The following is an 18,543-nucleotide window of genomic DNA, read 5'->3' as shown; positions in this document are numbered from 1 at the left end:
GCAGGAATAATTAAAGTGAACAGAACACAATTTTGAATTCTCCCACTAAAGTAGATTCTAAGTCACTTACTGTTTTAAGTGTGACCAGTTGCCATTTCTACTATGCTTAATTCATAGACTATTGCTCTTATTGTGTTTCTGAAGTGTGCTAAAAATTTCTATGTGTTCATATTCTGATTGATTTAGTTCACGTTTTTGGCTAGATGTGTTAAAGAAAAACAAAGCCAGACACTAGTTAAAGGCAGTAAAGATAGAATTTATTCTGTAACTACGACAGTAAGGGAAAAAGAGATTTTAAAAACCGAGTTCAGCTCTGATCTATAAAGGTGATTGGTCATTTTGAAGAGAGGATGAGGGAGCAGAGAAAGGGGATGAATGTGGGCTTAAGCAGAGTCAGGAAGTGGTAAATTGCAAAAATTGGTTAGAGGAGTTGAGCAATGTGATTAAACCATCTGGATTTACTAATTGGTGCTTATTGATGTTAGGCTCCTACCCTCCCACAGAAACTCAGAGACAGGAGTCCTATCTTCAAGGGCTGGCTGGAACAAGCAGTAAATTCTTTTGGTAGTATTGAGATTTCCTAGGCAGAAACTTGAGGGCGGTTGGGTTGACCCGGGAACATACCTTGAACTGTTAGAAACCGTGCTAGTGTTTGTTCAAGTCTATTGGGAGTGGGAGTGAGGAAGTGAAGTCATTTGTGATAAGAAGAAAGGACAATTCTCAGATGTAACCTAACAAAATATACAATTGTTGCGATATAATTCCATTTTATCCCTACATTTATAGTTTCATTTACAAATATAAATTCAATTAATACTACACATAGAACTTTTTAATTGAATAGAGGCTAATTTACACTTTATGCCTCAGTAGTTCCTGAAGACATTCCCAAGTAACAACATAATATTTACACAACTTTGACTCTACCATCTAGAACAACAGTTTTAAATGGAGGAGAAAGGTTTGGTGCACGTACAAATCTAATTTGTTCATTAACTGAGTAGTGATAGAAAATGAAGGATTTGCTCATAAAAGCCTATATAAATAGGCACTTGAGCAAGTAAATAAGGAATGAAACTTTGTAGCCTCATGAAAACTTAACGTTGTAGAAAAGACTATTGAAACAACTATTATGATAATAAATGATCTATGTGCTCTCTGGGTTGTTAAAAGAACATGTGCCAAATTAGTTTGCAAAATGTTTTCCCAAAGCACATATATTCTTTTGAAACCCATATGTGGAAATGTAAAATCCTTTATAAAGTTGATAAAAATGAAAAGTAATTCTAATGAAATTGTCTATCATTCATTCGTTATTTGTTATTAAATGGTTTTACCTTTGCAGTCACAAGCAGTGCTATATAAAGCAATATGCTACAGGGGAATAGAATAAATGCTTGCTAAATCAGATATTTCCCTAGTGAGATATTTCCCCCATATTGTATGCGGAAGTTCCAACAGTTTAAAAACAAACAGCAACACCCATTTTATTACGAATCATATGTGGGTATAGAGGATGCCAACAAAATGAGATGACGATTAAACAAAGCATTCCAGTTACGGACTTGCAAATCCACAGTCAAGCATTTAGTGCCTTATACACAGTAGGCATTTAGGCCATGTAAGCAAATGTAGTTTTCAAAATGAGTATTTTGGCCACATGTAAATAAAACAGCAAAGGTATTTTAGTAACTGTCTTAGTCCATTTTTGTATTGCTAATAGAAATATCTGAACCTGGGTATATTTATAGAGAAGATAGTTTACTTGCAAACTCGTGATTCTGGTGCCTAGGGAATCCAATGTGTTAGCCATACAGTGTGGCCAGCAGAAGCAGAGTAAGCCTATGTAGGGAGACGTCCTGCCTGGTCTCTCTTTTGTAACAACTAGCTCTCTCAAGAATTAATCCCTTCTCACAAGAACTAGAACTCACTGGGTCTCAAAAGACATCATGAACCTTTTCATGAGACTGATGCCTCTGTGATGCAATCATTATGAACCAGTCACCATCCACTAAACCTCACCCTGGACACCATGAAGGAATAACATTTTCACTTAAGACCTTTATAATACAATCAATATGATCACATTCTAACACATGAGGCTCCAGGGGACATGGTCTAACCATAGTAGTAATACGTACATATCAACGAAGTAGATTACCTCTGTACAAGCATCTTTCTCAAAGAGATGGCAAAAGAGAAGACACTCAGATTGTTCAGGTGCAAAGGCATCAGATATATTTTAAGTGTTTTTATTTATTCATGATGATAGAGAACATGCACACACAAGAGGGAGTTGGGGAGAGAGAGAGAGAGAGAGAGAGAGAGAGAGAGACGAAGTAGATTACCTCTGTACAAGCATCTTTCTCAAAGAGATGGCAAAAGAGAAGACACTCAGATTGTTCAGGTGCAAAGGCATCAGATATATTTTAAGTGTTTTTATTTATTCATGATGATAGAGAACATGCACACACAAGAGGGAGTTGGGGAGAGAGAGAGAGAGAGAGAGAGAGAGAGAGAGAGAGACAGGAGCAACCTCCACAGAGACTGTATCACTGAGATCCCTTTCCTCTAGTCCTCCAGCCCCTCAGATGCTGGGCACTTGGTGTCCATATCTGGCTTGTTTCAGGCTGACTGGGCTGGAGATTCAAACCACAGTCACCATGCGGGATTCAACTTTTCCTGAGAGCACATTACCACTACACCATAGAGCTAGCCCACCACATTTTAAAAAATTTAAATTAAAGAGAAGATTTTTGGAATATGATAGAGTAGGAAGTACCAGGAATCTTGTTCCCCCACCTCAATAACAATTGTATTGGCAGAATCTGCCTGACGTAACGTTTAGAACTCTAGAGTCTATTATGACAAAAATGATCTGTGTTCCCTCTGGGTTGTTGGAAGAACATGTGCCCAGTTAGTTTGCAGAATGTTTTCCTAAAGCACATACATTCTTTGTAAATACATATGTGGAAATGTGAAATCCTTCATAAAGTTGACAAAAATGAAAAACAATTCTAGTGAAATTGCCCATCACTCATTCATTATTTGTTGTAAAATGGTTTTATTTTTACTATCATGAGCAGTACTGTATGTGCTTCCAGAGGGAAGGCTTGAAAGGTATATTGTGATTAATTTCAGTCCATTTCAGTACTTAGCACAGTAGCAGCTACCTATTCCCTAACCTGGGCCCCAGCCCCTGCCCAAGTTCTTGTAACATCTTGTCCACAGCAGGGGAGAGCCAGAGTAAGCAAAAAGCCTTGTTCTTCAGATCTCAGTGATTTGGGTTGTACTTGCTGATTACTGGTTTAGGTCAGAGAGATGCAGACAAAGCAGTAGGTGCTCTATTAACGCACCTCTCCCTGTTGTTGCAAGCCCCTCCCCCTCCAGCTGAAATGACTTCCAAAGATTTAAAGGAATAGTACCTCCTGCTCCTTAAATTATTCTTTTTCCACTTTTGGAAGCTGGCATCTTTTTGCTTGGTCTCCTTAATTTTTCTTTTTTCCTTTTAAGGACACATAAAAGTAAACACATATACAGGAAAAATTATAAAGTGACTGTACATGCTCTGGGAAAGGCACAATCTTAAGAAAAGATTTGAGAAGACTTTAACAGTATATCTTAGATTAATCCTTGACAGTACAAAATCAACAGTCCCAAAACAAACAAATACAAAAACAAAACCCAGCAAATCCAGGGGAGGGCGAGAATCTGATTTTTAGAGGTTACCCTGTTATTTTATCCACATGCCTAGCTCTCAACAAAAAATCATAAGACAGACAAAGAAATAGGAAAATATGGCTTATTTAAAGGAAAAAAAAACCCAGAAACTATCTCCAAAAATGATCTGGTAACAAGTCTATTAGACAAGACTTTAAAACATCCATTTTAAAGATGCTCAAAGAGCTAAAAGATGTGAAGAAAACAATGTATAAATAAAATGGAAACAGCAACAGAGAAATGGAAAACCTAAAATGAGACTCAAAGTAAATTCTGGATATAAAAAGTATAATAACTATAATAAAAAATTTACTAGATGAATTCAAAGGCAGATTTGAGCAGAAAATAGACTCAGTAAACTTGAGATAGAGCAATGTCTGAGAAATAGAAAGAAAAAAATAATTGAAGAAGAGTTAATAGAGGCTTAGAGACTTGTGGAACACCATCAAGCAGACCAACATACACACTGTAGGAGTCTAAAAAGGAGAAGAGAAGGAGAAAGGGGCAGGAAAATATTTTTTTAAAAAAGTAATGACTATATGGACAAGCTGGTTGTGTGGTGGTGAAGGTGACTGATTCCACATGGCTAACTCTGCAGTCTGAGTACCCGACCTAGCAGCTTGAAAAACCTACCAGGTGCATATGGGTGCATGCCCTAAACCCCAAGAGGAGTATGGAGGAGACGGAAAGCAGGACCATCCCTCCTGGGAAATAATTATTCACTTTCCCTCACTCTCTTTGTTTGTTTCTCTCTGGTGAGCTTTGCCCTATAATAAAACTAAAGAAAAATAAATACATACATAATAACTGTAAAATTCCCAATTTTGATGAAAGATATGAATACACAGTAGTACCCACTTATTCATGGGATACATAAATTTCATTTTAGTGGAGGCCTAAATACTACAGATAGTACCAAACCCTACATTCTATAGTTTCTCAATCTGATAACTGAGATCACTAAGAGACTAATGGGTAGACAAGATATACAGCATGGATGTGCTGTATAAAGAGAATTCACACCCCAGATGAGACTGAATGGTACATTGATGCTACTTTTTCTTTTTCTTTTTTATAAAGCAAAAAGAAGTGAGTGTTGACTTTATTACTACTGTTAACAGAATCAAACCTTTCATAGATTTCAAAAACAGAAGTTTATTCATAAAATATTATTCTAAAGATTTGACAAAAATTAAGACTACTCTCACAATTTCATACATCTCACCATCACTTGAAGCAGTTAACCATCAAAAGTCTCATTAACTCAACTCTTATATTTTAAGCAAAAAAGAGGTCTTTGCAAATCATAGTATTTCATTTTATTACTTACATTCCTGAAAACAGTGACCCAAATCCAGTCTGATGGTGCCATTTTGGTATTTTATAAAATGATATTCTGCACAGGACTTAGACTGAAATTCATATTTATGAAATTTGTACTTCATAAATTTGTACTGATGAAAGTTAATTCACAGTAGTTTTTCCAAAGCAAATTATTTTAAGCCAAATAAAGTGATTCCTGTCACAATATTATAAACACAAAACATATCACCAGTGCAAAAAATGAAATATGGAACTTTGGGGGATGTATGACTAGAACAAATGTAAAATATATTTAAATAGAGACATTGACTGACTCTGTATTAGAAATGGAGGGGAGGGGACCCTGGAGAGAGCAGCACCCCCATGCCCAGCTGTAAGCCAATGTCAGATCACCGAATGCACCCAGAGAGAGGCAGGAGGCTAGCCTGGAGGTTTGTGGCTGGGGCCTTCTTTCATCAGCCAAATACAGTTTTGTTCAATGAGGGTCAGAGGATCCTAGAACATAGCTTGTAATCTATGAGTATTCCTCTGGAAGGTTTCAAGTGCAAAGCCTTCAACTCAGATTTTATTGAGTTTTGTAACAATCAGTACTCTCACTGTTTGGTCAAATGAACAACAGATGCAGAGACCCCTTTTATCTGGACTCCAGTCCACACTTGAAATGGGCTGAGTAGACAATGTCACATTCTGCAGAGCGCTGACAGAACTTGCAACTCCCATCTCCTCCCTCTCAGAATCCTTCTTTGACCTCTGCACTGGGTATCCGTACTTCCAGAGAGGAAGGACACCGGCACCTCCGGCTGTCAGGAAGAGCTCGCAGTTCTGCGGTGGGTGTCCAACCTGCCACATGGTAGACTTCTGAGCCTTTTCGAAACAGAGGCAAAACCTATCGTTGGATGCTGTGTTTGCATGTCAAAAACATGGAACTTTCCTTCCAGAGATATAGCTACCAACTTACTCATACTTATGTCTTTTCTGTCAAATTCCAAGCTCCATACCCCATTTTTGATGTTTGTCTCCCACCGTAATGACATATTTCTGAGATCAAACAGTTTAATATCCCCATTGTCATAGCCAGAACAAACAACTCCCTCCTCTTGATTGTAAGCATTGCCAAATGCCACTGTCCAACTGTCTCTCTTGTTTTCTCCTCGCACAGGCTCCATATTAGCAACAGGATCATCTTTTTGCTGTGGGTCCCACACCTTCACAGTTCCATCTTGGCTGCCAGTCACAATTTTAGGCGCTCCTTCCCCGATTCCTAACCCACCAATACCATCTATGGTATTTATAATTTCTTTATGGCCTTCACAGAATACACTCGCATCTCTGGAGCTTCCAAATTCCATATATAAAGGTGTCCATCAAAATCTCCAGTAGCTAAATATCTCTGCCTTGAGGATGTAGCACCAAATGTTCCACATTTAATGGGTTTGGCCTTTTCAATCTCCTGAGGCAGCTTCAGCTCTCTATGCTGGATCTCATACAACTGAATGACGCTGGTGCCCCGTGTGAAGTTGCCCATGGTCACAAACTTGGTGCTGCAGGGCACCCATTTATAGTCAAACACTGTGCAGTTGAGGCCCTTCTGGATGTGAACGATGATATGAGGTTTCTTGAAGGCTGACATAGTCCAGCCAATGGCAACTGCCACACCCAGACCCTCGACAAAACCCTAACCTGGATACCAGATTCCAAACATTCTTGATGCTAGTTTTTCATCATGCTATTTAGAATGCACACAATTGGAAACTTGTGAATTGGTTTTTTTTCTGGAATTTTCTATACTTTATTTATATTTATACTATGGTGATCACAGGTAGCCAAAACCATGGAAACTGAAATAGAATACGGAAGGACCACTGTAAGTATTTAGGAAGCTTAATGAAGCCTAAGTAAGATGAACTCAAAGAAACTTAACTGAGACACAATACAATAAAGCTTTGGAAAGACAATATTGAAATCAGCAAGAGAGAAGTGACTTGTCACATATAAGGCATCCTGATACGATTATCAGTAGATGTCTTTTTGGAAACTTTGAAGGTCACTAGGCAGTGGGCCAATATATTCAAACTGCTAAAAGAAAAAACTGTCAATCGAGAATCTTGTATCTGGCAAAACTCTCCTTCAAAAGTAGGAAAAAATTAAAACATTCTCAGATAGACAAAGGGTGAGAGAAATGCTGAAGGGAGTCCTGCAGGGTGAAAGGAAAGAATGCTAGACAATAACTCTAAGCTGTATGGGGAAATAAAGATCTCAATAAACATAAATATAAAAGCTAGTATTATTGTGATGATGGTTTGTAACCCCACTTTTTGCCTTCTAAGTAATTTAAGAAATTAATGTATTAAGACATTTTAGCTTATTTTTAGGGCACACAATGAATAAAGATGTCATTTTGTGGTATCAACAGCTTGAAGGGGTGGGGACAGAGCTGTTAAAACAATAGAGTTTTTTTTGTGTTACTAAAGTTAAGCTAGTATAAAAATCAAGTTAGAGGGCTACAACATTAAGAAATGTTAAGTATAATTTCCATGGTAACCACAAAGAAAACATCTATAAATCACATACAGAAGAAAATGAGAAAGAATTTAAATGTTTCGCTACAAAAAAACCCCCCAAAAAACAAAAAAACAGCAATACAGAAAATGAGAGACAAAAAAGCTATTAAGATATACAGAAAGCAAAATGATAAAAGTAAGTCTTTCTTTACTGGCAAGTGCTTTGTATGTGAGTGACTTAAACTCTCCAATCAAAATATAGGGGTGGGCAGAATGTATTAAAAAAATTGATCCCATCTATCTTTGTTACAAGACACTCACTTTAGATCAAAAGACAAAAACAAATGGAAAGTTAAAAGGATGAGAAAGCTCTTCTGTACAAATAGTAACCAAAAGAGAGCAGGGGGGCTGTAATATCAGACAAAATACTTTCAATTCTAAAAGCATACAAGAGGGACCAGCAGATGGTGTAATGGTTACGTTACGTCAACCGCAGTTCAAGTTCAGACCTGGCAGCTTAAAACTCCTGCCCTGTACATGTGCCCAAAATGCCAAGAGGATAATGGAGGAGAAGGAATTGTGGCGTGGCCATCCCCTTTGAGGGATGATTTCTTGCTTTCTGTCTCTGTTTTTCTGGAGAGCACATGTGCCCTGTAGCAAAAATTTCAAAAAAAAAAAAAAAAAAAGAAAAAAGAAAAGAGAGAGAATGAAGATATATATTGATAAAATTTCAATGCAGTCGGAAGTTATAACAACTATAAATACTTACTCACCTAAGTTATAATAATTATAAATACTTACTCACCTAATGGTAGACCACCAAAATAACAAAGTAAAAACAAATAGAATTGAAGGTATAAATAGATAGCTCTACAATAACTGTTGAGATTTCAATACTCTACTCTCAAGTTAGATGGGTCAGCTAGTCAGAAAACAAGTAAAGAAATAGAGGAAACAATAAACCAACTAGATCTATTAATAACAGACCTAGAGAGCATTCTACTCAACAACAATAGCATATACATTTTTCTTAAGTATACATGGGACATTTTCTAGGATAGACCACAAGTCAAGCTTCAATAGATTTTAAAAGACAGTTATTATATAAAATATCTTCTCTAACACAATGGCATGAAGTTAGACATCAATAGCAGAAGAAACTAGAATATTCACAAATCTGTGGGATTTAAACAACATCTTTAGTTTTTTAAATTTACTGGAGGGTGGATGTGCTCACCAGGAAAGGGAGGGAGTGAATGCTCACACTTCTTGATTTCAAAACTTACTAAAAAGCTACAGTAATTAAAATAATGTGGTTTAGGCATAAAGGTAGACACATAGACCAGTGGAATAGAATACAAAGCTCAAAATTAATCCTCACATATATGATCAAATTTTTTCCCCCCAAGGTTGCCAAGACCACCCAATGTGGTAAAATACTGTCTTCAACAAATGATGCTAAACTGCTGGGTATCCACATAACAAAAGTGAAGAGTTGGACCTTTACCCAATACCATATACAAAAAATAACTAAAAATGGATTGAATATTTAAATGTAAAATCTAAAGTAATAAAATTCTCAGTAGAAAACAGGGCAAAAGCTTCAAAACATTGGCTCTGGCAACGTTATCTTGGATATGACACCAAAGACATAGGCAACAAAAAGAAATACAGATAAATTGGACTTTGTAAATTTTTTTAAAAAAGTGCATCAAAAGACATAATCAACAAAGTAAAACTCAACCCACAGAATAGGAGTAAATAGGAACAAGTCAAGTATCTGATAAATGTTTGATATCTAAGGTGTATGAAGAACTCCTGGCTTAGCATCATGGTATAGGCAGTTGCATGATGCTGGAGATGATATGGGAATGCTCTAAGTTTGCATCCTGGGTCTCCCTGAATATGCCAGGTATGTTTATTGGTATGATTATGAGCCTGATTGGTACAGGACTAGGGAGAGGATTGCAGTGTGAAGTCACTGTTGAAGGGACCACTGTTTTCCTCATAAAATAAATAAATTAAAAAAAAATTTAAACTCTTTAAACTTAACAACAAAAAATCCAAAGGCTGAAGGATTTGAATAGACATTTTTCTAAAGAAATACAAATGGTCAGCAGACTCATGAAAAGATGCTCAACATCACTAATCCTTAGGGGAATTTAAATCAGAACTGCAGAGATACCACCTCACACCATTAAGAAGGCTACTACCAAAACACAACACAAAACAAAAAACAAACAAAAATAGCAAGTGTTGACAAGGATGTGGAGAAATTGCAACCCTTGGTTAATGCTGGAAGAAATGTAAAATGCAACAATTGCTGTGGAGAACAATATGGTGGTTCCACAAAACATTAAGGATAGAGTTATTGTATGATCCAGCAATTTTCTCTTTGAGTATATATTCAAAAGAATTGACAGCAGGATCCTAAAGAGGTATTTGTATATTCGCATTCATAACAGCATTCTTCAAATAGCTAAAACCTGAAAACAACACAAATGTCCATCAACAGATAAATGGAGGGCCAGCTGGTAGCACAGTGGTTAAGGCAGCTGGATCCCACATGGCTGACTGTCCAGGTCAAGTCCCAGACCTGGCAGCTTGAAAAACACACAAGGCACATGTGTGTACGTCCCCAGAATCTTGACAGGAGGGAGAAATGGAGGAGAAGGGATTGTAGTGTGGCCATCCACCATAGAAAGTGCTTTCTCTCTCCCTCTCTGTCTCTCTTTGGCAAATGTGCACTCCTACTGGCAAATTAACAAAAACAAAAACAAAAAATCAGATAAATGGATAAAAAGCAAAACATGGCCTATATATACAATGGAATATTATTCAACCTTTAAAAAGGAGAATATTCTGATATATTGCACATCCTGGATGAATCTTGAGGATATTATGGTAAATGAGATAAGCCAGTCACAATGAGAAAAATACTGAATGATTCCGCAGAGACAAATAAGGTTTTTAGAATTGTCAAAGTAATGGAGACAGAGTAGAATGGTGGTTGCCAGGGACTGGGAGAATGGGGGTGTTATTATTTAATAGGTACGGAAGTTTAGTTTTACAAGATAAAAATAGTTATGGGAAATGAATGGCGGTGATGGTTGCACATTATGAATGTACATAATACCATTAACTGTACTCTTAAAATTGGTTAAGATAAATTTCATGATGTCTATTCAGTCACAATGAAAAATGGGGAAAAGTTAAATGTGAATATTTCACTAGACATAAATGTATACATGTGCATAAAATGGGTATGCATGAAAATAATATACTAACATATTAGCAGCAGGTATTAGGGTCACAGGTTTATTTTATTTCTTTTAATTTAATTTTTTTTTCAGTTTATTTATTTCATGAGAGAGACAGAAGAAGACAAGTGCCCTTGACAGGGCCTCACACCCACTGCCTTTCCCAGCCAGCCAGGATCACAGGTATGTGTGCACTCCTCTGTGAACAGATTATTTCAGAAACCAAACCCCAATCCTCCACATGGCTTCCAGAATCGCAGAGCTGTGCCACAGTGGCTAGGCCACAGACGGGCTGTGTTTTGTTTTTTGTAATACTATGTTTTCCAAATTTGCATCAATGGATATGAGTTATTTATATGAAAAACAAGAAGGACTTACAGTCTGTATGTTTAGGGGTAAACTTTACCTATATGGAAAACTTATGTATAGAAACTCATTCTTTGACAATAGGGAATTAATTTGATAACTGAGGAAATGCCCTTTTGTGGCTGGATATTGGTTAGACCCTGAATATTCTAGGATAAAAGACAGTCCCTACCCTCACAGAGCTTAGACTCTATGAGTCAAGTTTTGCCCTATTTAGGGAGCACTTGCTGGTGTAGGACATTTGACTTAGATTGTCTCATGTAATCTCCACAGTAATTCTTTGAAGTAGATATTATTGTTATTCTCCTGTCACAAAGAGAGAAGTTGAAGCTTAGCGATCAAGTGACTTGCCCAAGATCACAGCTAGGAAGTAAGGAAGGAGATCCTCACACCCAGGCAGATACTCTTCACCAAGACTGCCCTGGCAATTATAGTTCAGGTGACATGTGTTAAGACAGGTAAATACAGAGTGTTATTGGTGCACACAGAACATGCATATGGCCAATTCAGAGTAGAGCAAAGACTGGGGAAGGCTTCCTGGAAGAGGTAGTATCTTCTCAGAATAGAACATGAGTAGGAACTTGGGCTGGAGAAGGTGCTAGCTAGTGTTCCAGGCAGAAGCAGTCAGTATGCTTTGCCATCTGTGCTCAGAGGCCTGAGAGACCTTGGCACACTCAAGAAATGCATGTGGTTTAGAATGGATGGAGCAAGGGAGCCAGGGACACGATGACCCAGGGAGCAAGGAGCAAGGAGCAAGACTGGGACGTCAGCCCAAAGGCACATCCTTGCCTCATCCAATAGCATTGTGCAAATTGGAAACCTTTCCATCAGGTTTTCACTGCTGGGTAAGAAAAGGGTTAAATAGCCTTTGAAAATCCCATCCCAGCTTGACTGATTACTACCATGGTAACCCAGGAGCAGCCAGCACTTGTCAAGGCCTCTTCTTTGGATACAATAATAAACAGTGATAAAACATTACCTCAAGGCTTTATATTTTTGCCATCAGCTAAAATTTTGTTCTTGGTTTTGCTGAAGACTTCTTCATATCATAGGGGGAAAAAAAAGAAAAAAATATATTTTAAATAATGTACTAGAAATATTTCATGCATGTGGTTTCAGAATTTGAAGCCCTAATATTTCAGGCACTTGAAAAGGCCAAAAGCCTTCTCAAGGCAGAGTTCTGAAAGGCCTTTCTCTCTCTCTTAAGAATAAAGACTTGACAGAAGGTAAACAATGACGCTGCACTTTGTAGTTTCACCAAGTGTTAGCCCCATTATGTCTACAATGATTTCTATGGAGGTGCACAGCCACCACCCCCTCCTTTCGCTACACCTTTAGCAGAAAGAAAAAAGACATCTCACAATTGCTGGGATGTGACAGCTGTGTGATGGGTGGGAACTTGTTTCTAAAACAATCCACAAATATTTAGATTTCGTACCATTCTCAAAGCCAGTCTCAATTCAGGCAGCTTTTTCAGAGAGCAATTTCTTAGAGTCACTGAAAGCATTTCAGTTTTGATGGGAGGCCGGCTGGTTTCCTATCTCAGCTCCCACTCCTGGGCTGCTTTGCCTTCATACCTTATCTAACCTCCAGGGGCTCAGTGTCCTGCTCTGTAAAATGGGATTTCTACCCATTTCCTTGCAGTGTAGTTGAAAGGATTAGAAATAATAAATGGAAATGAGACACACCCATCTTATGTACTCTTAAATGGGTAGTAACTATTTTTATTTATGCAGAGTCACAAACTCAAATGACAATTCTGATCGTAAACACTGTGAAATGGCCTAAGCAAAAAGTTTGCAACCCCTGACTTACATACCATATTCTGTCAATTCTACAACACCTTTTTTTCTTTCCATGTTTCAATAAATTGAGATGTGTCTTACAACGCATGATGGATCACAGTTGAATTGGTAATGATTTTTCTTTCTTGGTTGATCATAGGCTAATGGAGCATCTCACAATGGAAGAAAGATTAGATGAAAGGGTAGCTCCTTTCAGCATATGGAACATTTTACTTTGGTTACAGGCCAACAAATAAAAAGGAGTCAGATCCTGCTCGTATTCACTGAATCTGACACTAAAGATAAGATTCACGACAAGTCCTCATCTCACTATTCTGAGCTGTTGCAACCCGGCAACACATCTGTTCCTAACAGAAGACATGCCAGAATCATCCCTCACTCAGTCTCTTCTGTAAACCATACCATCCAGAGTCACCTTTCCATATCTCCTCAACCTCTTCTTCCTCACCACGTGTTCCTGCTAAAACAAAATTAAAGAAAAAATAACTGGTTTCCAATTCTCAAAGCTGTTTCTGAAATGGAACCAAGCAACAAAGTGTAATGAACATGATTTTTCAGGCTTGTAGGAACAGGCTGATCACAGCAGTAAGTCTTTCAGTCTGGGGAAGCAGAAGAAAATCGCTCTTTCTTCTGAAAGTGCGTGCACACACACACACACACACACACACACACTCGCCTCTGTCTCCTACTATGTACCTCTGCCTTAAGTCTTCACGTGATAGCCCTCGAACTCCCTCTAGGAGTCCGTTAGAAGTTCTTCTCACGGTCTAAGCTATATGTGAGCAGGTCTCTTTCATGTCTCTGACCTCCTCTCCTTCCATCCAAGCCTTGCTTCCTAGTTCAGTCTCACTGGCCTCCTGCTGTGCCTTCAACACCCCTTGCAGGTTCCTACCGCCAGCCTGGGCACTCGCTCTTCTCTCTGCTTGAAATGCTCTCTCCCGGATATCGACATGGGTCATGGCACTTGCTTCAGGCATCAATAGTACCTTACTCATTTATCTGTCTTACATCCAAGAATGTAACTTTCATGAGTACTTTGTTCTCTTCACTGCTGTATTGCTTGGACTAGAAAAGTACTGGAGCTAAGTCTAGTAGTGGAAACATCATACGGATACATGTTTGTTAGTGAGACTTTTTTTCCAGCCTTATTGAGCTATGACTGACAACAGGAACAGAATATACTTAAGGTGTACAATGGGATGATTCAATATACAAATACATTGTGATATGATTTCTATAAGTTAATGAGCACTGAACACTTGTCAGATTAACCTTTTTCGTATTCGGGAAAATGTCTTAGATGTTTTATATGCTACTAAGTCTCCAATGATAACAAATGGCCAGCATAAGGACTAGCAATCTGTATTTCTGCCTTGGATCCATATTTTAGTAACTGTGCAAATCCAGTATGTGATTCAGTCTATTCATTGGAATGTTTACCTTCAACACTCCTCCACATCTCGTCTAACAGCTGCCTGTCCTCACATAGAGGAAGAAGGTTTTTTCCTCTTAAATTCCCTACAATTACTAAATATTATTTATATAATCAAAGAAAAAGCAAAAATAATTAGGTCAACAAGCTCGTGTGTTAAACATAAGTTCTTTTTAAAAAGAATTTTTAAAATTTAATTTAACTTATTTATTCATTTGTTTTAATTTGACAAGAGAGATTCAAACCGTGGTTGGTCATGTGGGAGTGCCCAGCTCCTTAACCACCACGCCACCTGCTGGTCCTCCATAAATTCTAGCCTTAGAACAATTGTGATATCCTTCCTGCTCCTCATTCTCCTATGGAAACTTTCAGTTGACAGGCTCCAGAATCCACTTCCAAAGTATGTTTGAAAAATTATCCTGAGGCAGATTTGCATCCACAATAGGCCATTTACTATGGTGGAAGTCAGATGGCAAAAAGACAGTTATCCACATCATTTAACACAGAGAGGCAGAATAAAAAGGTAATAACAGGTAGCAGACAGTGTGAGGCAACTATTATTGTGTTAGTTCTCAGGGAACTTGACAAAGGGAGAGAAAAGTGAAAAGAAAAAGGATTTGAGCTCTAAAGGGGTGAGGATGTCAATGTCTCATCCTGCATTTAAACACAATGAAGGGAAGGGAGGGTAACTCAACAGGGGAAGCACTTAGTTAAATGTAGTGTCAAGTCTAAGTTAGAGTATTTGGGAACTAGATACAAAATATCAAATTATGAAAGCAATCAAGTGATGTCTAAACTGAGAAATAATAGTTAGAAAGTTATTTCCATCAGTTGAGAGCACAGATTTATTTCTATAAATTAGGAAGATGGAGAAAAGCCAAAGGGATTGCTAGATTAATGGAATCTTCCACTGAGTTTACTGAGGAAGGGTCTCAGAAACACCATCTCCCACAGAATGTTACAAACTTGACAATAGGTGGACAGTGAAAAATTAAATGGGGGAGGGATAGAAAAAGAGGACAGAAGGTGCTAATTTTGCAAAACCCCACAGTTAAAGGAAAGACTCAAAATGGGGCCAGCAGGTGACCTGAAGATGGGGGCAGCAAGATCCCACATGGCCAACTTCGTGGTTCTAGTTCTGCACCTGGTTGATTGAAAAATCACCCTGGCACAAGTACCTGGGTGCCATGCCCCAAATCCTGAGAGGAAAAATGAAAGAGAAGGGATTGTGCTGTGACAATTGCAGAGATGAATAATCAGCTTCCCTCTGCCTATCTCTCTAGTGAGCCCCACAGAAACTGACCAATATGGAAGATAGCCTTGGTCCCTCTGGTACTAGAGATACTTCAGACTTAAGGAACACTAGGCAACAGCCACCAAATCTGGACAATGGCATAGGCACATCCTAATTAATGATGAACACGTTTGTGAAACAAAAGGTGTAGTTCCTTCCTAGCAGAAGGCTCTCCATTGTGGAGACAATGTGACAATTACGTGAGCAAATAAAGCGTATAGCGGCATCAAACTTGGCTCTTTAAGCCTTTGTTTTTTCTCCTAGATGTCATTGACTTCAGGAAGCATGCAACACAAATGAATCCTGGTATCCCTGGTGATGTCTGGAGGTTTCAGAAGCTGTCACGAATATCTTCTGATGTCATGCTATTCTATATTGAATTTGCTGCAGATGACTTTAATTGCCTACCCAATATCAATCCCTATTCACTCTCTTCTTTCTTTTTTTTGAAACATTCATTTAATTTTATTTATTATTAGTAGTATTTTTAAAATGTGACTAGAGAGAGACAGTAATAGAGAGAGGGAAAGTGAAAAAGCAAGGTGCCAGGTCTGGGACTCTAACTGGAGTTAGCATGTGGGAGTCCAGCACCCCAACCACCATGCCACATGCTGGCTCTTACTCACTCTTTTCTAAAGAACTCTGAATTTTTTCTAATAACTATATTTTTCCTAAAAAACATAGGTTTTCGGGAATGCTGGTCACTTTCCCATTTTCAGGTGTTGAAGTTAAATTATACTAACCCAATGGTGAACATTTCATTTTCTTTGCCAATGATTGATTTAGGAAGAAAAGTTCTGACCAGTGAGACACGAAGGGAAACTAGTATGGGACACTTCTGGGAAAGGTTTCTTAGATATTTAAAAAGAGAGAGAAGGAACTGTCCTTTTCTTGTCTCTGTAAATAAAGTGTGAATCTATGATCTTTAGACTTGCTGGTACCTTTCGTTTGTTTGTTTATTTATGTATTTATTTACTTATTTATTTTTGCCGTAGGGCGCATACGTTCACCAGGGAGAAAAGGAGAGACAGAGAGGGAAAGTGAGAAATACCCCTGCCCCAGGAGGAATTGACAATCCCTTCTCTTATAGTTTCCTCTCAGGATTTTGGGCATGCACACACATGCACCTGGCATGATTTTCAAGCTGCCAGGTCTGGGACTCAAACTGCAGAGCCGGCCCTGTGGGTTCCAGCACCTTAACCTCCATACTGCCTGCCAGCCCTGTGGTACCATTTTTTTTACCGTGAAGAAAACTTACTAACATGTTCAGTGCAGTATGAATTGTTGCATCCCTCCAAATTTGTATGTTGAAATACTAGCCCTTAAGATGATGGACAGTATTAGGATGTGGGCCCTTTGAGAAAAGGTGGAGCTCTTGTCAAAGAGCCCCTATAAAAGAGGCCCTGTGAAGACACAGCAGAAGGTATAATCTATGAATCAGAAAGGGAGCCCTCGCCAGACACAGAATATGCCAGGGCCTGATCTTAGACTTCCTAGCCTCCAGAATCATGAGAAATAAATTTCTGTTGTTTGTAAGCCACTCCATTTATAGTATTTTGCCACAAAAATGCTAACAAATTAAAAAAAAATGCTAACAAATTAAGACCTTCAGGATAGAAAAGCACAAAAAAGAATTTAGGTTCTTGATGATGGCAAAGTGCTAAATGGTACAACTCTGGGCTTTTACCACCTTGGTCCTTCTTGTTATGTGAGATAATAAATCTATGGGCTATTTCAGCCACTCTAAGATGAGTTTTCTATAACCTGAGTTTTACCAGCTTCATTTTTGTACTTGTATAATAAAATTTTAAATATGCCAACATTAAACCACTACTTCAGTGTAGTTTATTGTTGAATAGGAAGGCCTCTTTCCCTTTTATTCTATGAGAGATCGCCCAGAGTGGGGAGACTGTGACATTCCCAGAATACTTATGAACCCAAAGCAGACGCATGGAGCCCTTAACATAACTAAGACCAAAGGCAGCTTTTCCAGGCTCTGGTAATTGCATAATAGCTAAAAAATGCTCATCACTCAGAGGATTGGTGCATAAACCAAATTTAGAAATCAGTACTTAGGCTCAGATTTTGGCTGGGTCTTCCTTTGAGGTACTTTTTGCAGTTCTCTGGTATGTCCAGACACTATGCTTCTCCTGTGCAGCAAAGGGTTATCTCAGCAGACTTGAGATACTCAATCATTGCACATTCCAAAGAAAGAACTGACCCTTGGCCAGCTCCTAGCAGATAACCTGAGTCCTCAAAATGTCCTTCACAATAAGAGTGTCTTTGTATACCTGAGAACTTCGGCCATACTAGATAATTTATGTTAACAATGTGATTTATGGTGAACACCTGTTTTGCCAAGGACATGGGTCATGCTGTAACTTTTGAATCTCCGGAGTGACTGACTTTCAATAACAACAAGGCACCAAGCCTCAGATGAGTTCCCTTGGTTGGCAATAATACTTCATATATGTTAGTACACATTATCGGTGGGAGAGTTAAGCACTGTGCACAACTCTCCAGAAAGAGAACAACTGGAAACCTGTGCTTGGATTCTCCTGGACTCTATCCTATGCACCTTTGCTTTTACTGATTTTAAGCTGCAACCTTTCACTGTAATAAACCATAACCATGTGTTTATCAGCTTTTCCAAGAATCCTTCCAATGAATCACTGAACCTGAGAGAGGTTTTGGGGACTGTTGACATTCCCACTGCACTGAATCCTAAAATTTCTTCTGGAACCTTCTGTTTGTTCTAGAATCAATATGAACTTGATATTATACTGGGACAATTGGTCTATTGGAAAGACCTCTATAACATGAAAAACCTGCATTAGATCGC

The 18,543-nt window shown here is 38.3% G+C and overlaps 1 pseudogene; it reads right to left on the bottom strand.

Annotated features, from left to right (window-relative positions):
* Positions 1-5,601: 5,601 nt before the first annotated feature.
* Positions 5,602-6,673, bottom strand: LOC102499618 (WD repeat-containing protein 92 pseudogene; annotated as a pseudogene).
* Positions 6,674-18,543: the final 11,870 nt, after the last annotated feature.

Source organism: Tupaia chinensis, unplaced genomic scaffold (assembly GCF_000334495.1).
Source record: "Tupaia chinensis unplaced genomic scaffold, TupChi_1.0 Scaffold145870_1, whole genome shotgun sequence".
NCBI lineage: Eukaryota > Metazoa > Chordata > Mammalia > Scandentia > Tupaiidae > Tupaia > Tupaia belangeri.
The sequence above is the reverse complement of the archived record's forward strand: the minus strand, read 5'-3'. Positions and strand labels throughout refer to the sequence as shown.